The sequence below is a fragment of the Pleurodeles waltl genome, chromosome 5 (assembly GCF_031143425.1).
Source record: "Pleurodeles waltl isolate 20211129_DDA chromosome 5, aPleWal1.hap1.20221129, whole genome shotgun sequence".
Lineage (NCBI taxonomy): Eukaryota > Metazoa > Chordata > Amphibia > Caudata > Salamandridae > Pleurodeles > Pleurodeles waltl.
In genome coordinates, this window is record NC_090444.1 from 592,395,771 (window position 1) to 592,411,083 (window position 15,313).

The 15,313-nt window shown below is 47.0% G+C and overlaps 8 non-coding genes across 8 annotated transcripts; 6 read left to right on the forward strand and 2 right to left on the reverse strand.

The window, feature by feature from the left end:
• Positions 1–703: 703 nt before the first annotated feature.
• Positions 704–810, forward strand: LOC138297927 (U6 spliceosomal RNA). Its single transcript, XR_011204465.1, has one exon. It is a non-coding gene; the product is annotated as a U6 spliceosomal RNA (small nuclear RNA).
• Positions 811–3,547: 2,737 nt separating this feature from the next.
• LOC138297891 (U6 spliceosomal RNA) lies at positions 3,548–3,654 on the forward strand. Its single transcript, XR_011204428.1, has one exon. It is a non-coding gene; the product is annotated as a U6 spliceosomal RNA (small nuclear RNA).
• Positions 3,655–6,307: 2,653 nt separating this feature from the next.
• On the forward strand, positions 6,308–6,414 carry LOC138297849 (U6 spliceosomal RNA). Its single transcript, XR_011204387.1, has one exon. It is a non-coding gene; the product is annotated as a U6 spliceosomal RNA (small nuclear RNA).
• Positions 6,415–9,077: 2,663 nt separating this feature from the next.
• LOC138297893 (U6 spliceosomal RNA) lies at positions 9,078–9,184 on the forward strand. Its single transcript, XR_011204430.1, has one exon. It is a non-coding gene; the product is annotated as a U6 spliceosomal RNA (small nuclear RNA).
• A 1,800-nt stretch (positions 9,185–10,984) lies between these two features.
• Positions 10,985–11,057, reverse strand: TRNAR-ACG (transfer RNA arginine (anticodon ACG)). Its single transcript has one exon. It is a non-coding gene; the product is annotated as a tRNA-Arg (tRNA).
• Positions 11,058–11,836: 779 nt separating this feature from the next.
• On the forward strand, positions 11,837–11,943 carry LOC138297851 (U6 spliceosomal RNA). The gene has a single exon (XR_011204389.1). It is a non-coding gene; the product is annotated as a U6 spliceosomal RNA (small nuclear RNA).
• A 1,801-nt stretch (positions 11,944–13,744) lies between these two features.
• TRNAR-ACG (transfer RNA arginine (anticodon ACG)) lies at positions 13,745–13,817 on the reverse strand. Its single transcript has one exon. It is a non-coding gene; the product is annotated as a tRNA-Arg (tRNA).
• A 779-nt stretch (positions 13,818–14,596) lies between these two features.
• LOC138297852 (U6 spliceosomal RNA) lies at positions 14,597–14,703 on the forward strand. Its single transcript, XR_011204390.1, has one exon. It is a non-coding gene; the product is annotated as a U6 spliceosomal RNA (small nuclear RNA).
• The last annotated feature ends 610 nt before the right edge of the window (positions 14,704–15,313 follow it).

A 15,313-nucleotide genomic window follows, 5' to 3' on the forward strand; every position in this document is an offset into this window, starting at 1 on the left:
TTTTAAAACGTCATTCTATCACAATATGTAACCACATTTACAACGCACACTGAAGCTGCAAGTGAACTTACCTGCCCCACTGAAGTTACGTTCTGTCAGGTTTTCGTAACTTACACCAAGGACCCTAGGAGAGAAAAGGACATAAGCGCCAGTCCAAGCAGACCCAGCAGCAAAGAAACATTTTAAATAAGCGTCAGTTTCTTACAGAGTCTTGTTCAACATCATCAGTTCCACAGCTGTATGGGGCTGAGCCTGAGGACTCCTTAGTAAGCAGGCCAGTACAACACTAAGGCGTTTACTATTCAAATACAGGTGAAAATTAAGACACCTTGTCATATGCTCTCTTTGCCCTGGAACCCACCACAACACCATTCCACTCCCACAAGCCTTCACCTAGCCTACTGTGCAGCTGACTCACCTTTTCCATCAACGTTCCCCAGGAAGTGTGATGTCACAATGCACTTTGCCTGTAGTCTGGACCATGAGCCTTTGCAACCTGGCGTAATGAAGATGCTTCCAATGTGTGAAGATTTGGACCACAAATATAGGGAATAGAAGTGGATTGTTACGCCTCATGCCTTATTGCCATGTGTCTCAGAATTGAATGCTTACTGGACCATCCACTCAGCGCTTTCAGGCCACCCTACGTCTGAAGCCTGCAGATTCAGGGAGTGTATATACATTGAAAGCTCTCGCATGAAGTGTACTTGCTTCGGCGGCACATATACTAAAATTGGAACGATACAGAGAAGATTAGCATGGCCCCTGCGCAAGGATGACACGCAAATTCGTGAAGCGTTCCATATTTTTAACAGCTTTAGAGAGAGAAAGGTCCTTTGTTTGCAAGTCTTCTTGTAATAATACAGCAACTTCCAGTGCCTTCCTTTCCATTTGTATTTTTGAATTGCCCTCCCCTCAACATTCTTAAGGTGTTTACCACTGCAGTAGCAAAGGTAAGCCTTTAACTGCTCCTGCAGGCCAATGCCAGTGCCCTGCTGCATTTAGCAAGGAAGACTTCAGCACTTCAGTGACCTTTCTTTCAATTTTCCAGCCTCCCTGTCATTATCCTTCACCCCGCCCCTCAACTCTGTACTGTTGCCAGTGACGCATTGCTTTGTGGGAAGCAGGACAGAGCAGAGAGAAGGGCAGGGCCTATGCAAATGATGGCCTCTGGGCCATATGGGAACCCCCTTTTCAGCAGGACTGCTAAAGTCAGCCTTGCCACCAGATTGCTCGGGGAAGCTGGAAATACCAGGCCAGGGGAGGCACCGCGTTCTATAGGTCCTTGGAGGACCCATTGGGCCGGCCTCCCTCAGTTTCTGAGGTCCATGAAATGTTTACCCTGCAGCCTTTTAGAGAGGTTGTGGCCGATCGGGGATGAGAGGGGCAGAAGGCAGAAGGCAGAAGGCAGAAGGCAGAAGGCAGAAGGCAGAAGGCAGAAGGCAGAAGGCAGAAGGCAGAAGGCAGAAGGCAGAAGGCAGAAAGAGCACAATGCTCTTGAAACTGCTCTAACCCACCTCTCTCCCCGCCTTGGGTTCCATCTGGGTGTGTCAGGTGTTGGCCTATGGATAACAAGGAACTGGCTCAGTGCATTATGATTCTCACAAAAATAAAAGGGCCATCTATCAAGTGCAAGCGCACACACACACAGACTCTGGCACACATCTGTGTTAACGACCTTGATACCTTGTTTGAAGGATCAAGGACCCCTGTTGAAATCCCAGACCAGCGCACCCCTTTATGGTGAACGCGTGGCTGTTTCAAAATTCAGATTTACTGGGGGGTTATGATGGACTTTTCAACACCCACGCCTGGGCAACATTTGAAATCATTCCCCCCATTTCTCTCAGAAATGCCCATGGTTCGGGAAGTACTTGCTCCACAGTCTTTCTCTTCCACCAGTCAGTAGTATTTCATTGAGAGCTGTTTACGATATTGATTCTTTGGAGGTAAATGTTCCTTTCATCTGCAAGCAGGCTCTTTCCAAGAATGGTTGCCTTCATAGGCAGTGTAACTTTTCGCCCCCTACTTAGGCATTCTAATTCTCTTCCACCAAATCAAAGACATTGCCTCATTGTGCATATAATTGTGTGCCCGCCGTCCCCTGCTTTGTTATTGAGGCTGCCATCAATCGAATGACATCTGCCTGTGCCCAAGAGTAGTAGTACTGATGAGCATTAAACTGCAGCCTACTGATTAAAAAAGCGCAAAAGATGAAAAAGTGCGAGGTCTACGTAGGGTTCAAACCTGCAGTCTTCAGATCCAAAAGAAGGCCTGTTATCCCTTTTACCCGGGGCCTTTTCACACGGGGCTTATTTCTATAGTTTTCAAGAGAGTTCTAAAAGGCATGTGTCTTGAACAGTTGTTCCTACCAATCCTGCACAACCAATTTTTTAGATCCCCTGCGACCCGCATCTCAACCCTTGAAGTAAAACTATTTTCACTCCAGAAAACACATGTTGTGAAGTTTTCCTCTCTTGTTCAAAAAGCTTAGGCTTGGGAAACATTCAAAGGTCAGGCTCATAGAATCCAGTACAATAATTAAACTTTCGACTTGCCACAGTTGCTATCACAGCCTCCTTACCACGGAACGATTGCTGGACACATCCTGCACCGGAATGTTCATCCTACAAGAAGGCTGAGATAATTAACAACTCAAGAGTAATTACCTGAAAAAAGGGACTGGCAACCCTTCCGAGCCAGATAGGAGTCGAACCTACAATCTTCTGATCCGTAGTCAGACGCGTTATTCATTGCCCCACTGGCCCCACATAAGAGCACTTTCCCCCTTGTCCTTCAGAGAGTGCTAGAGAATGCGTGCCCTCGTGTGTGTGTGTGTCTGTGTTTTAAAACGTCATTCTATCACAATATGTAACCACATTTACAACGCACACTGAAGCTGCAAGTGAACTTACCTGCCCCACTGAAGTTACGTTCTGTCAGGTTTTCGTAACTTACACCAAGGACCCTAGGAGAGAAAAGGACATAAGCGCCAGTCCAAGCAGACCCAGCAGCAAAGAAACATTTTAAATAAGCGTCAGTTTCTTACAGAGTCTGGTTCAACATCATCAGTTCCACAGCTGTATGGGGCTGAGCCTGAGGACTCCTTAGTAAGCAGGCCAGTACAACACTAAGGCGTTTACTATTCAAATACAGGTGAAAATTAAGACACCTTGTCATATGCTCTCTTTGCCCTGGAACCCACCACAACACCATTCCACTCCCACAAGCCTTCACCTAGCCTACTGTGCAGCTGACTCACCTTTTCCATCAACGTTCCCCAGGAAGTGTGATGTCACAATGCACTTTGCCTGTAGTCTGGACCTTGAGCCTTTGCAACCTGGCGTAATGAAGATGCTTCCAATGTGTGAAGATTTGGACCACAAATATAGGGAATAGAAGTGGATTGTTACGCCTCATGCCTTATTGCCATGTGTCTCAGAATTGAATGCTTACTGGACCATCCACTCAGCGCTTTCAGGCCACCCTACGTCTGAAGCCTGCAGATTCAGGGAGTGTATATACATTGAAAGCTCTCCCATGAAGTGTGCTTGCTTCGGCGGCACATATACTAAAATTGGAATGATACAGAGAAGATTAGCATGGCCCCTGCGCAAGGATGACACGCAAATTCGTGAAGCGTTCCATATTTTTAACAGCTTTAGAGAGAGAAACGTCCTTTGTTTGCAAGTCTTCTTGTAATAATACAGCAACTTCCAGTGCCTTCCTTTCCATTTGTATTTTTGAATTGCCCTCCCCTCAACATTCTTAAGGTGTTTACCACTGCAGTAGAAAAGGTAAGCCTTTAACTGCTCCTGCAGGCCAATGCCAGTGCCCAGCTGCATTTAGCAAGGAAGACTTCAGCACTTCAGTGACCTTTCTTTCAATTTTCCAGCCTCCCTGTCATTATCCTTCACCCCGCCCCCCAACTCTATACTGTTGCCAGTGACGCATTGCTTTGTGGGAAGCAGGACAGAGCAGAGAGAAGGGTAGGGCCTATGCAAATGATGGCCTCTGGGCCATATGGGAACCCCCTTTTCAGCAGGACTGCTAAAGTCAGCCTTGCCACCAGATTGCTCGGGGAAGCTGGAAATACTAGGCCAGGGGAGGCACCGGGTTCTATAGGTCCTTGGAGGACCCATTGGGCCGGCCTCCCTCAGTTTCTGAGCTCCATGAAATGTTCACCCTGCAGCCTTTTAGAGAGGTTTTGGCCGATCGGGGATGAGAGGGGCAGAAGGCAGAAAGAGCACAATGCTCTTGAAACTGCTCTAACCCACCTCTCTCCCCGCCTTCGGTTCCATCTGGGTGTGTCAGGTGTTGGCCTATGGATAACAAGGAACTGGCTCAGTGCATTATGATTCTCACAAAAATAAAAGGGCCATCTATCAAGTGCAAGCGCACACACACACAGACTCTGGCACACATCTGTGTTAACGACCTTGATACCTTGTTTGAAGGATCAAGGACCCCTGGTGAAATCCCAGACCAGCGCACCCCTTTATGGTGAACGCGTGGCTGTTTCAAAATTCAGATTTACTGGGGGGTTATGATGGACTTTTCAACACCCACGCCTGGGCAACATTTGAAATCATTCCCCCCATTTCTCTCAGAAATGCCCATGGTTCGGGAAGTACTTGCTCCACAGTCTTTCTCTTCCACCAGTCAGTAGTATTTCCTTGAGAGCTGTTTACGATATTGATTCTTTGGAGGTAAATGTTCCTTTCATCTGCAAGCAGGCTCTTTCCAAGAATGGTTGCCTTCATAGGCAGTGTAACTTTTCGCCCCCTACCTAGGCATTCTAATTCTCTTCCACCAAATCAAAGACATTGCCTCATTGTGCATATAATTGTGTGCCCGCCGTCCCCTGCTTTGTTATTGAGGCTGCCATCAATCGAATGACATCTGCCTGTGCCCAAGAGTAGTAGTACTGATGAGCATTAAACTGCAGCCTACTGATTAAAAAAGCGCAAAAGATGAAAAAGTGCAAGGTCTACGTAGGGTTCAAACCTGCAGTCTTCAGATCCAAAAGAAGGCCTGTTATCCCTTGCACCCGGGGCCTTTTCACACGGGGCTTATTTCTATAGTTTTCAAGAGAGTTCTAAAAGGCATGTGTCTTGAACAGTTGTTCCTACCAATCCTGCACAACCAATTTTTTAGATCCCCTGCGACCCGCATCTCAACCCTTGAAGTAAAACTATTTTCACTCCAGAAAACACATGTTGTGAAGTTTTCCTCTCTTGTTCAAAAAGCTTAGGCTTGGGAAACATTCAAAGGTCAGGCTCATAGAATCCAGTACAATAATTAAACTTTTGACTTGCCACAGTTGCTATCACAGCCTCCTTACCACGGAACGATTGCCGGACACATCCTGCACCGGAATGTTCATCCTACAAGAAGGCTGAGATAATTAACAACTCAAGAGTAATTACCTGAAAAAAGGGAATGGCAACCCTTCCGAGCCAGATAGGAGTCGAACCTACAATCTTCTGATCCGTAGTCAGACGCGTTATCCATTGCCCCACTGGCCCCACATAAGAGCACTTTCCCCCTTGTCCTTCAGAGAGTGCTAGAGAATGAGTGCCCTCGTGTGTGTGTGTGTCTGTGTTTTAAAACGTCATTCTATCACAATATGTAACCACATTTACAACGCACACTGAAGCTGCAAGTGAACTTACCTGCCCCACTGAAGTTACGTTCTGTCAGGTTTTCGTAACTTACACCAAGGACCCTAGGAGAGAAAAGGACATAAGCGCCAGTCCAAGCAGACCCAGCAGCAAAGAAACATTTTAAATAAGCGTCAGTTTCTTACAGAGTCTGGTTCAACATCATCAGTTCCACAGCTGTATGGGGCTGAGCCTGAGGACTCCTTAGTAAGCAGGCCAGTACAACACTAAGGCGTTTACTATTCAAATACAGGTGAAAATTAAGACACCTTGTCATATGCTCTCTTTGCCCTGGAACCCACCACAACACCATTCCACTCCCACAAGCCTTCACCTAGCCTACTGTGCAGCTGACTCACCTTTTCCATCAACGTTTCCCAGGAAGTGTGATGTCACAATGCACTTTGCCTGTAGTCTGGACCATGAGCCTTTGCAACCTGGCGTAATGAAGATGCTTCCAATGTGTGAAGATTTGGACCACAAATATAGGGAATAGAAGTGGATTGTTACGCCTCATGCCTTATTGCCATGTGTCTCAGAATTGAATGCTTACTGGACCATCCACTCAGCGCTTTCAGGCCACCCTACGTCTGAAGCCTGTAGATTCAGGGAGTGTATATACATTGAAAGCTCTCCCATGAAGTGTGCTTGCTTCGGCGGCACATATACTAAAATTGGAACGATACAGAGAAGATTAGCATGGCCCCTGCGCAAGGATGACACGCAAATTCGTGAAGCGTTCCATATTTTTAACAGCTTTAGAGAGAGAAAGGTCCTTTGTTTGCAAGTCTTCTTGTAATAATACAGCAACTTCCAGTGCCTTCCTTTCCATTTGTATTTTTGAATTGCCCTCCCCTCAACATTCTTAAGGTGTTTACCACTGCAGTAGAAAAGGTAAGCCTTTAACTGCTCCTGCAGGCCAATGCCAGTGCCCTGCTGCATTTAGCAAGGAAGACTTCAGCACTTCAGTGACCTTTCTTTCAATTTTCCAGCCTCCCTGTCATTATCCTTCACCCCGCCCCCCAACTCTATACTGTTGCCAGTGACGCATTGCTTTGTGGGAAGCAGGACAGAGCAGAGAGAAGGGCAGGGCCTATGCAAATGATGGCCTCTGGGCCATATGGGAACCCCCTTTTCAGCAGGACTGCTAAAGTCAGCCTTGCCACCAGATTGCTCGGGGAAGCTGGAAATACCAGGCCAAGGGAGGCACTGGGTTCTATAGGTCCTTGGAGGACCCATTGGGCCGGCCTCCCTCAGTTTCTGAGGTCCATGAAATGTTCACCCTGCAGCCTTTTGGAGAGGTTTTGGCCGATCGTGGCCGATCGGGGATGAGAGGGGCAGAAGGCAGAAAGAGCACAATGCTCTTGAAACTGCTCTAACCCACCTCTCTCCCCACCTTGGGTTCCATCTGGGTGTGTCAGGTGTTGGCCTATGGATAACAAGGAACTGGCTCAGTGCATTATGATTCTCACAAAAATAAAAGGGCCATCTATCAAGTGCAAGCGCACACACACACAGACTCTGGCACACATCTGTGTTAACGACCTTGATACCTTGTTTGAAGGATCAAGGACCCCTATTGAAATCCCAGACCAGCGCACCCCTTTATGGTGAATGCGTGGCTGTTTCAAAATTCAGATTTACTGGGGGGTTATGATGGACTTTTCAACACCCACGCCTGGGCAACATTTGAAATCATTCCCCCCATTTCTCTCAGAAATGCCCATGGTTCGGGAAGTACTTGCTCCACAGTCTTTCTCTTCCACCAGTCAGTAGTATTTCCTTGAGAGCTGTTTACGATATTGATTCTTTGGAGGTAAATGTTCCTTTCATCTGCAAGCAGGCTCTTTCCAAGAATGGTTGCCTTCATAGGCAGTGTAACTTTTCGCCCCCTACCTAGGCATTCTAATTCTCTTCCACCAAATCAAAGACATTGCCTCATTGTGCATATAATTGTGTGCCCGCCGTCCCCTGCTTTGTTATTGAGGCTGCCATCAATCGAATGACATCTGCCTGTGCCCAAGAGTAGTAGTACTGATGAGCATTAAACTGCAGCCTACTGATTAAAGAAGCGCAAAAGATGAAAAAGTGCAAGGTCTACGTAGGGTTCAAACCTGCAGTCTTCAGATCCAAAAGAAGGCCTGTTATCCCTTTCACCCGGGGCCTTTTCACACGGGGCTTATTTCTATAGTTTTCAAGAGAGTTCTAAAAGGCATGTGTCTTGAACAGTTGTTCCTACCAATCCTGCACAACCAATTTTTTAGATCCCCTGCGACCCGCATCTCAACCCTTGAAGTAAAACTATTTTCACTCCAGAAAACACATGTTGTGAAGTTTTCCTCTCTTGTTCAAAAAGCTTAGGCTTGGGAAACATTCAAAGGTCAGGCTCATAGAATCCAGTACAATAATTAAACTTTCGACTTGCCACAGTTGCTATCACAGCCTCCTTACCACGGAACGATTGCTGGACACATCCTGCACCGGAATGTTCATCCTACAAGAAGGCTGAGATAATTAACAACTCAAGAGTAATTACCTGAAAAAAGGGACTGGCAACCCTTCCGAGCCAGATAGGAGTCGAACCTACAATCTTCTGATCCGTAGTCAGACGCGTTATCCATTGCCCCACTGGCCCCACATAAGAGCACTTTCCCCCTTGTCCTTCAGAGAGTGCTAGAGAATGCGTGCCCTCGTGTGTGTGTGTGTCTGTGTTTTAAAACGTCATTCTATCACAATATGTAACCACATTTACAACGCACACTGAAGCTGCAAGTGAACTTACCTGCCCCACTGAAGTTACGTTCTGTCAGGTTTTCGTAACTTACACCAAGGACCCTAGGAGAGAAAAGGACATAAGCGCCAGTCCAAGCAGACCCAGCAGCAAAGAAACATTTTAAATAAGCGTCAGTTTCTTACAGAGTCTGGTTCAACATCATCAGTTCCACAGCTGTATGGGGCTGAGCCTGAGGACTCCTTAGTAAGCAGGCCAGTACAACACTAAGGCGTTTACTATTCAAATACAGGTGAAAATTAAGACACCTTGTCATATGCTCTCTTTGCCCTGGAACCCACCACAACACCATTCCACTCCCACAAGCCTTCACCTAGCCTACTGTGCAGCTGACTCACCTTTTCCATCAACGTTCCCCAGGAAGTGTGATGTCACAATGCACTTTGCCTGTAGTCTGGACCATGAGCCTTTGCAACCTGGCGTAATGAAGATGCTTCCAATGTGTGAAGATTTGGACCACAAATATAGGGAATAGAAGTGGATTGTTACGCCTCATGCCTTATTGCCATGTGTCTCAGAATTGAATGCTTACTGGACCATCCACTCAGCGCTTTCAGGCCACCCTACGTCTGAAGCCTGCAGATTCAGGGAGTGTATATACATTGAAAGCTCTCCCATGAAGTGTGCTTGCTTCGGCGGCACATATACTAAAATTGGAAAGATACAGAGAAGATTAGCATGGCCCCTGCGCAAGGATGACACGCAAATTTGTGAAGCGTTCCATATTTTTAACAGCTTTCGAGAGAGAAAGGTCCTTTGTTTGCAAGTCTTCTTGTAATAATACAGCAACTTCCAGTGCCTTCCTTTCCATTTGTATTTTTGAATTGCCCTCCCCTCAACATTCTTAAGGTGTTTACCACTGCAGTAGAAAAGGTAAGCCTTTAACTGCTCCTGCAGGCCAATGCCAGTGCCCAGCTGCATTTAGCAAGGAAGACTTCAGCACTTCAGTGACCTTTCTTTCAATTTTCCAGCCTCCCTGTCATTATCCTTCACCCCGCCCCCCAACTCTATACTGTTGCCAGTGACGCATTGCTTTGTGGGAAGCAGGACAGAGCAGAGAGAAGGGTAGGGCCTATGCAAATGATGGCCTCTGGGCCATATGGGAACCCCCTTTTCAGCAGGACTGCTAAAGTCAGCCTTGCCACCAGATTGCTCGGGGAAGCTGGAAATACCAGGCCAGGGGAGGCACCGGGTTCTATAGGTCCTTGGAGGACCCATTGGGCCGGCCTCCCTCAGTTTCTGAGGTCCATGAAATGTTCACCCTGCAGCCTTTTAGAGAGGTTTTGGCCGATCGGGGATGAGAGGGGCAGAAGGCAGAAAGAGCACAATGCTCTTGAAACTGCTCTAACCCACCTCTCTCCCCGCCTTGGGTTCCATCTGGGTATGTCAGGTGTTGGCCTATGGATAACAAGGAACTGGCTCAGTGCATTATGATTCTCACAAAAATAAAAGGGCCATCTATCAAGTGCAAGCGCACACACACACAGACTCTGGCACACATCTGTGTTAACGACCTTGATACCTAGTTTGAAGGATCAAGGACCCCTGGTGAAATCCCAGACCAGCGCACCCCTTTATGGTGAACGCGTGGCTGTTTCAAAATTCAGATTTACTGGGGGGTTATGATGGACTTTTCAACAACCACGCCTGGGCAACATTTGAAATCATTCCCCCCATTTCTCTCAGAAATGCCCATGGTTCGGGAAGTACTTGCTCCACAGTCTTTCTCTTCCACCAGTCAGTAGTATTTCCTTGAGAGCTGTTTACGATATTGATTCTTTGGAGGTAAATGTTCCTTTCATCTGCAAGCAGGCTCTTTCCAAGAATGGTTGCCTTCAGAGGCAGTGTAACTTTTCGCCCCCTACCTAGGCATTCTAATTCTCTTCCACCAAATCAAAGACATTGCCTCATTGTGCATATAATTGTGTGCCCTCCGTCCCCTGCTTTGTTATTGAGGCTGCCATCAATCGAATGACATCTGCCTGTGCCCAAGAGTAGTAGTACTGATGAGCATTAAACTGCAGCCTACTGATTAAAAAAGCGCAAAAGATGAAAAAGTGCAAGGTCTACGTAGGGTTCAAACCTGCAGTCTTCAGATCCAAAAGAAGGCCTGTTATCCCTTTCACCCGGGCCTTTTCACATGGGGCTTATTTCTATAGTTTTCAAGAGAGTTCTAAAAGGCATGTGTCTTGAACAGTTGTTCCTACCAATCCTGCACAACCAATTTTTTAGATCCCCTGCGACCCGCATCTCAACCCTTGAAGTAAAACTATTTTCACTCCAGAAAACACATGTTGTGAAGTTTTCCTCTCTTGTTCAAAAAGCTTAGGCTTGGGAAACATTCAAAGGTCAGGCTCATAGAATCCAGTACAATAATTAAACTTTCGACTTGCCACAGTTGCTATCACAGCCTCCTTACCACGGAACGATTGCTGGACACATCCTGCACCGGAATGTTCATCCTACAAGAAGGCTGAGATAATTAACAACTCAAGAGTAATTACCTGAAAAAATGGACTGGCAACCCTTCCGAGCCAGATAGGAGTCGAACCTACAATCTTCTGATCCGTAGTCAGACGCGTTATCCATTGCGCCACTGGCCCCACATAAGAGCACTTTCCCCCTTGTCCTTCAGAGAGTGCTAGAGAATGCGTGCCCTCGTGTGTGTGTGTGTCTGTGTTTTAAAACGTCATTCTATCACAATATGTAACCACATTTACAACGCACACTGAAGCTGCAAGTGAACTTACCTGCCCCACTGAAGTTACGTTCTGTCAGGTTTTCGTAACTTACACCAAGGACTCTAGGAGAGAAAAGGACATAAGCGCCAGTCCAAGCAGACCCAGCAGCAAAGAAACATTTTAAATAAGCGTCAGTTTCTTACAGAGTCTGGTTCAACATCATCAGTTCCACAGCTGTATGGGGCTGAGCCTGAGGACTCCTTAGTAAGCAGGCCAGTACAACACTAAGGCGTTTACTATTCAAATACAGGTGAAAATTAAGACACCTTGTCATATGCTCTCTTTGCCCTGGAACCCACCACAACACCATTCCACTCCCACAAGCCTTCACCTAGCCTACTGTGCAGCTGACTCACCTTTTCCATCAACGTTCCCCAGGAAGTGTGATGTCACAATGCACTTTGCCTGTAGTCTGGACCATGAGCCTTTGCAACCTGGCGTAATGAAGATGCTTCCAATGTGTGAAGATTTGGACCACAAATATAGGGAATAGAAGTGGATTGTTACGCCTCATGCCTTATTGCCATGTGTCTCAGAATTGAATGCTTACTGGACCATCCACTCAGCGCTTTCAGGCCACCCTACGTCTGAAGCCTGCAGATTCAGGGAGTGTATATACATTGAAAGCTCTCGCATGAAGTGTGCTTGCTTCGGCGGCACATATACTAAAATTGGAACGATACAGAGAAGATTAGCATGGCCCCTGCGCAAGGATGACACGCAAATTCGTGAAGCGTTCCATATTTTTAACAGCTTTAGAGAGAGAAAGGTCCTTTGTTTGCAAGTCTTCTTGTAATAATACAGCAACTTCCAGTGCCTTCCTTTCCATTTGTATTTTTGAATTGCCCTCCCCTCAACATTCTTAAGGTGTTTACCACTGCAGTAGCAAAGGTAAGCCTTTAACTGCTCCTGCAGGCCAATGCCAGTGCCCAGCTGCATTTAGCAAGGAAGACTTCAGCACTTCAGTGACCTTTCTTTCAATTTTCCAGCCTCCCTGTCATTATCCTTCACCCCGCCCCCCAACTCTATACTGTTGCCAGTGACGCATTGCTTTGTGGGAAGCAGGACAGAGCAGAGAGAAGGGTAGGGCCTATGCAAATGATGGCCTCTGGGCCATATGGGAACCCCCTTTTCAGCAGGACTGCTAAAGTCAGCCTTGCCACCAGATTGCTCGGGGAAGCTGGAAATACCAGGCCAGGGGAGGCACCGGGTTCTATAGGTCCTTGGAGGACCCATTGGGCCGGCCTCCCTCAGTTTCTGAGGTCCATGAAATGTTCACCCTGCAGCCTTTTAGAGAGGTTTTGGCCGATCGGGGATGAGAGGGGCAGAAGGCAGAAAGAGCACAATGCTCTTGAAACTGCTCTAACCCACCTCTCTCCCCGCCTTGGGTTCCATCTGGGTGTGTCAGGTGTTGGCCTATGGATAACAAGGAACTGGCTCAGTGCATTATGATTCTCACAAAAATAAAAGGGCCATCTATCAAGTGCAAGCGCACACACACACAGACTCTGGCACACATCTGTGTTAACGACCTTGATACCTAGTTTGAAGGATCAAGGACCCCTGGTGAAATCCCAGACCAGCGCACCCCTTTATGGTGAACGCGTGGCTGTTTCAAAATTCAGATTTACTGGGGGGTTATGATGGACTTTTCAACAACCACGCCTGGGCAACATTTGAAATCATTCCCCCCATTTCTCTCAGAAATGCCCATGGTTCGGGAAGTACTTGCTCCACAGTCTTTCTCTTCCACCAGTCAGTAGTATTTCCTTGAGAGCTGTTTACGATATTGATTCTTTGGAGGTAAATGTTCCTTTCATCTGCAAGCAGGCTCTTTCCAAGAATGGTTGCCTTCAGAGGCAGTGTAACTTTTCGCCCCCTACCTAGGCATTCTAATTCTCTTCCACCAATTCAAAGACATTGCCTCATTGTGCATATAATTGTGTGCCCGCCGTCCCCTGCTTTGTTATTGAGGCTGCCATCAATCGAATGACATCTGCCTGTGCCCAAGAGTAGTAGTACTGATGAGCATTAAACTGCAGCCTACTGATTAAAAAAGCGCAAAAGATGAAAAAGTGCAAGGTCTACGTAGGGTTCAAACCTGCAGTCTTCAGATCCAAAAGAAGGCCTGTTATCCCTTTCACCCGGGGCCTTTTCACACGGGGCTTATTTCTATAGTTTTCAAGAGAGTTCTAAAAGGCATGTGTCTTGAACAGTTGTTCCTACCAATCCTGCACAACCAATTTTTTAGATCCCCTGCGACCCGCATCTCAACCCTTGAAGTAAAACTATTTTCACTCCAGAAAACACATGTTGTGAAGTTTTCCTCTCTTGTTCAAAAAGCTTAGGCTTAGGAAACATTCAAAGGTCAGGCTCATAGAATCCAGTACAATAATTAAACTTTCGACTTGCCACAGTTGCTATCACAGCCTCCTTACCACGGAACGATTGCTGGACACATCCTGCACCGGAATGTTCATCCTACAAGAAGGCTGAGATAATTAACAACTCAAGAGTAATTACCTGAAAAAAGGGACTGGCAACCCTTCCGAGCCAGATAGGAGTCGAACCTACAATCTTCTGATCCGTAGTCAGACGCGTTATCCATTGCGCCACTGGCCCCACATAAGAGCACTTTCCCCCTTGTCCTTCAGAGAGTGCTAGAGAATGCGTGCCCTCGTGTGTGTGTGTGTCTGTGTTTTAAAACGTCATTCTATCACAATATGTAACCACATTTACAACGCACACTGAAGCTGCAAGTGAACTTACCTGCCCCACTGAAGTTACGTTCTGTCAGGTTTTCGTAACTTACACCAAGGACCCTAGGAGAGAAAAGGACATAAGCGCCAGTCCAAGCAGACCCAGCAGCAAAGAAACATTTTAAATAAGCGTCAGTTTCTTACAGAGTCTGGTTCAACATCATCAGTTCCACAGCTGTATGGGGCTGAGCCTGAGGACTCCTTAGTAAGCAGGCCAGTACAACACTAAGGCGTTTACTATTCAAATACAGGTGAAAATTAAGACACCTTGTCATATGCTCTCTTTGCCCTGGAACCCACCACAACACCATTCCACTCCCACAAGCCTTCACCTAGCCTACTGTGCAGCTGACTCACCTTTTCCATCAACGTTCCCCAGGAAGTGTGATGTCACAATGCACTTTGCCTGTAGTCTGGACCATGAGCCTTTGCAACCTGGCGTAATGAAGATGCTTCCAATGTGTGAAGATTTGGACCACAAATATAGGGAATAGAAGTGGATTGTTACGCCTCATGCCTTATTGCCATGTGTCTCAGAATTGAATGCTTACTGGACCATCCACTCAGCGCTTTCAGGCCACCCTACGTCTGAAGCCTGCAGATTCAGGGAGTGTATATACATTGAAAGCTCTCGCATGAAGTGTGCTTGCTTCGGCGGCACATATACTAAAATTGGAACGATACAGAGAAGATTAGCATGGCCCCTGCGCAAGGATGACACGCAAATTCGTGAAGCGTTCCATATTTTTAACAGCTTTAGAGAGAGAAAGGTCCTTTGTTTGCAAGTCTTCTTGTAATAATACAGCAACTTCCAGTGCCTTCCTTTCCATTTGTATTTTTGAATTGCCCTCCCCTCAACATTCTTAAGGTGTTTACCACTGCAGTAGCAAAGGTAAGCCTTTAACTGCTCCTGCAGGCCAATGCCAGTGCCCTGCTGCATTTAGCAAGGAAGACTTCAGCACTTCAGTGACCTTTCTTTCAATTTTCCAGCCTCCCTGTCATTATCCTTCACCCCGCCCCTCAACTCTGTACTGTTGCCAGTGACGCATTGCTTTGTGGGAAGCAGGACAGAGCAGAGAGAAGGGCAGGGCCTATGCAAATGATGGCCTCTGGGCCATATGGGAACCCCCTTTTCAGCAGGACTGCTAAAGTCAGCCTTGCCACCAGATTGCTCGGGGAAGCTGGAAATACCAGGCCAGGGGAGGCACCGGGTTCTATAGGTCCTTGGAGGACCCATTGGGCCGGCATCCCTCAGTTTCTGAGGTCCATGAAATGTTTACCCTGCAGCCTTTTAGAGAGGTTGTGGCCGATCGGGGATGAGAGGGGCAGAAGGCAGAAGGCAGAAGGCAGAAGGCAGAA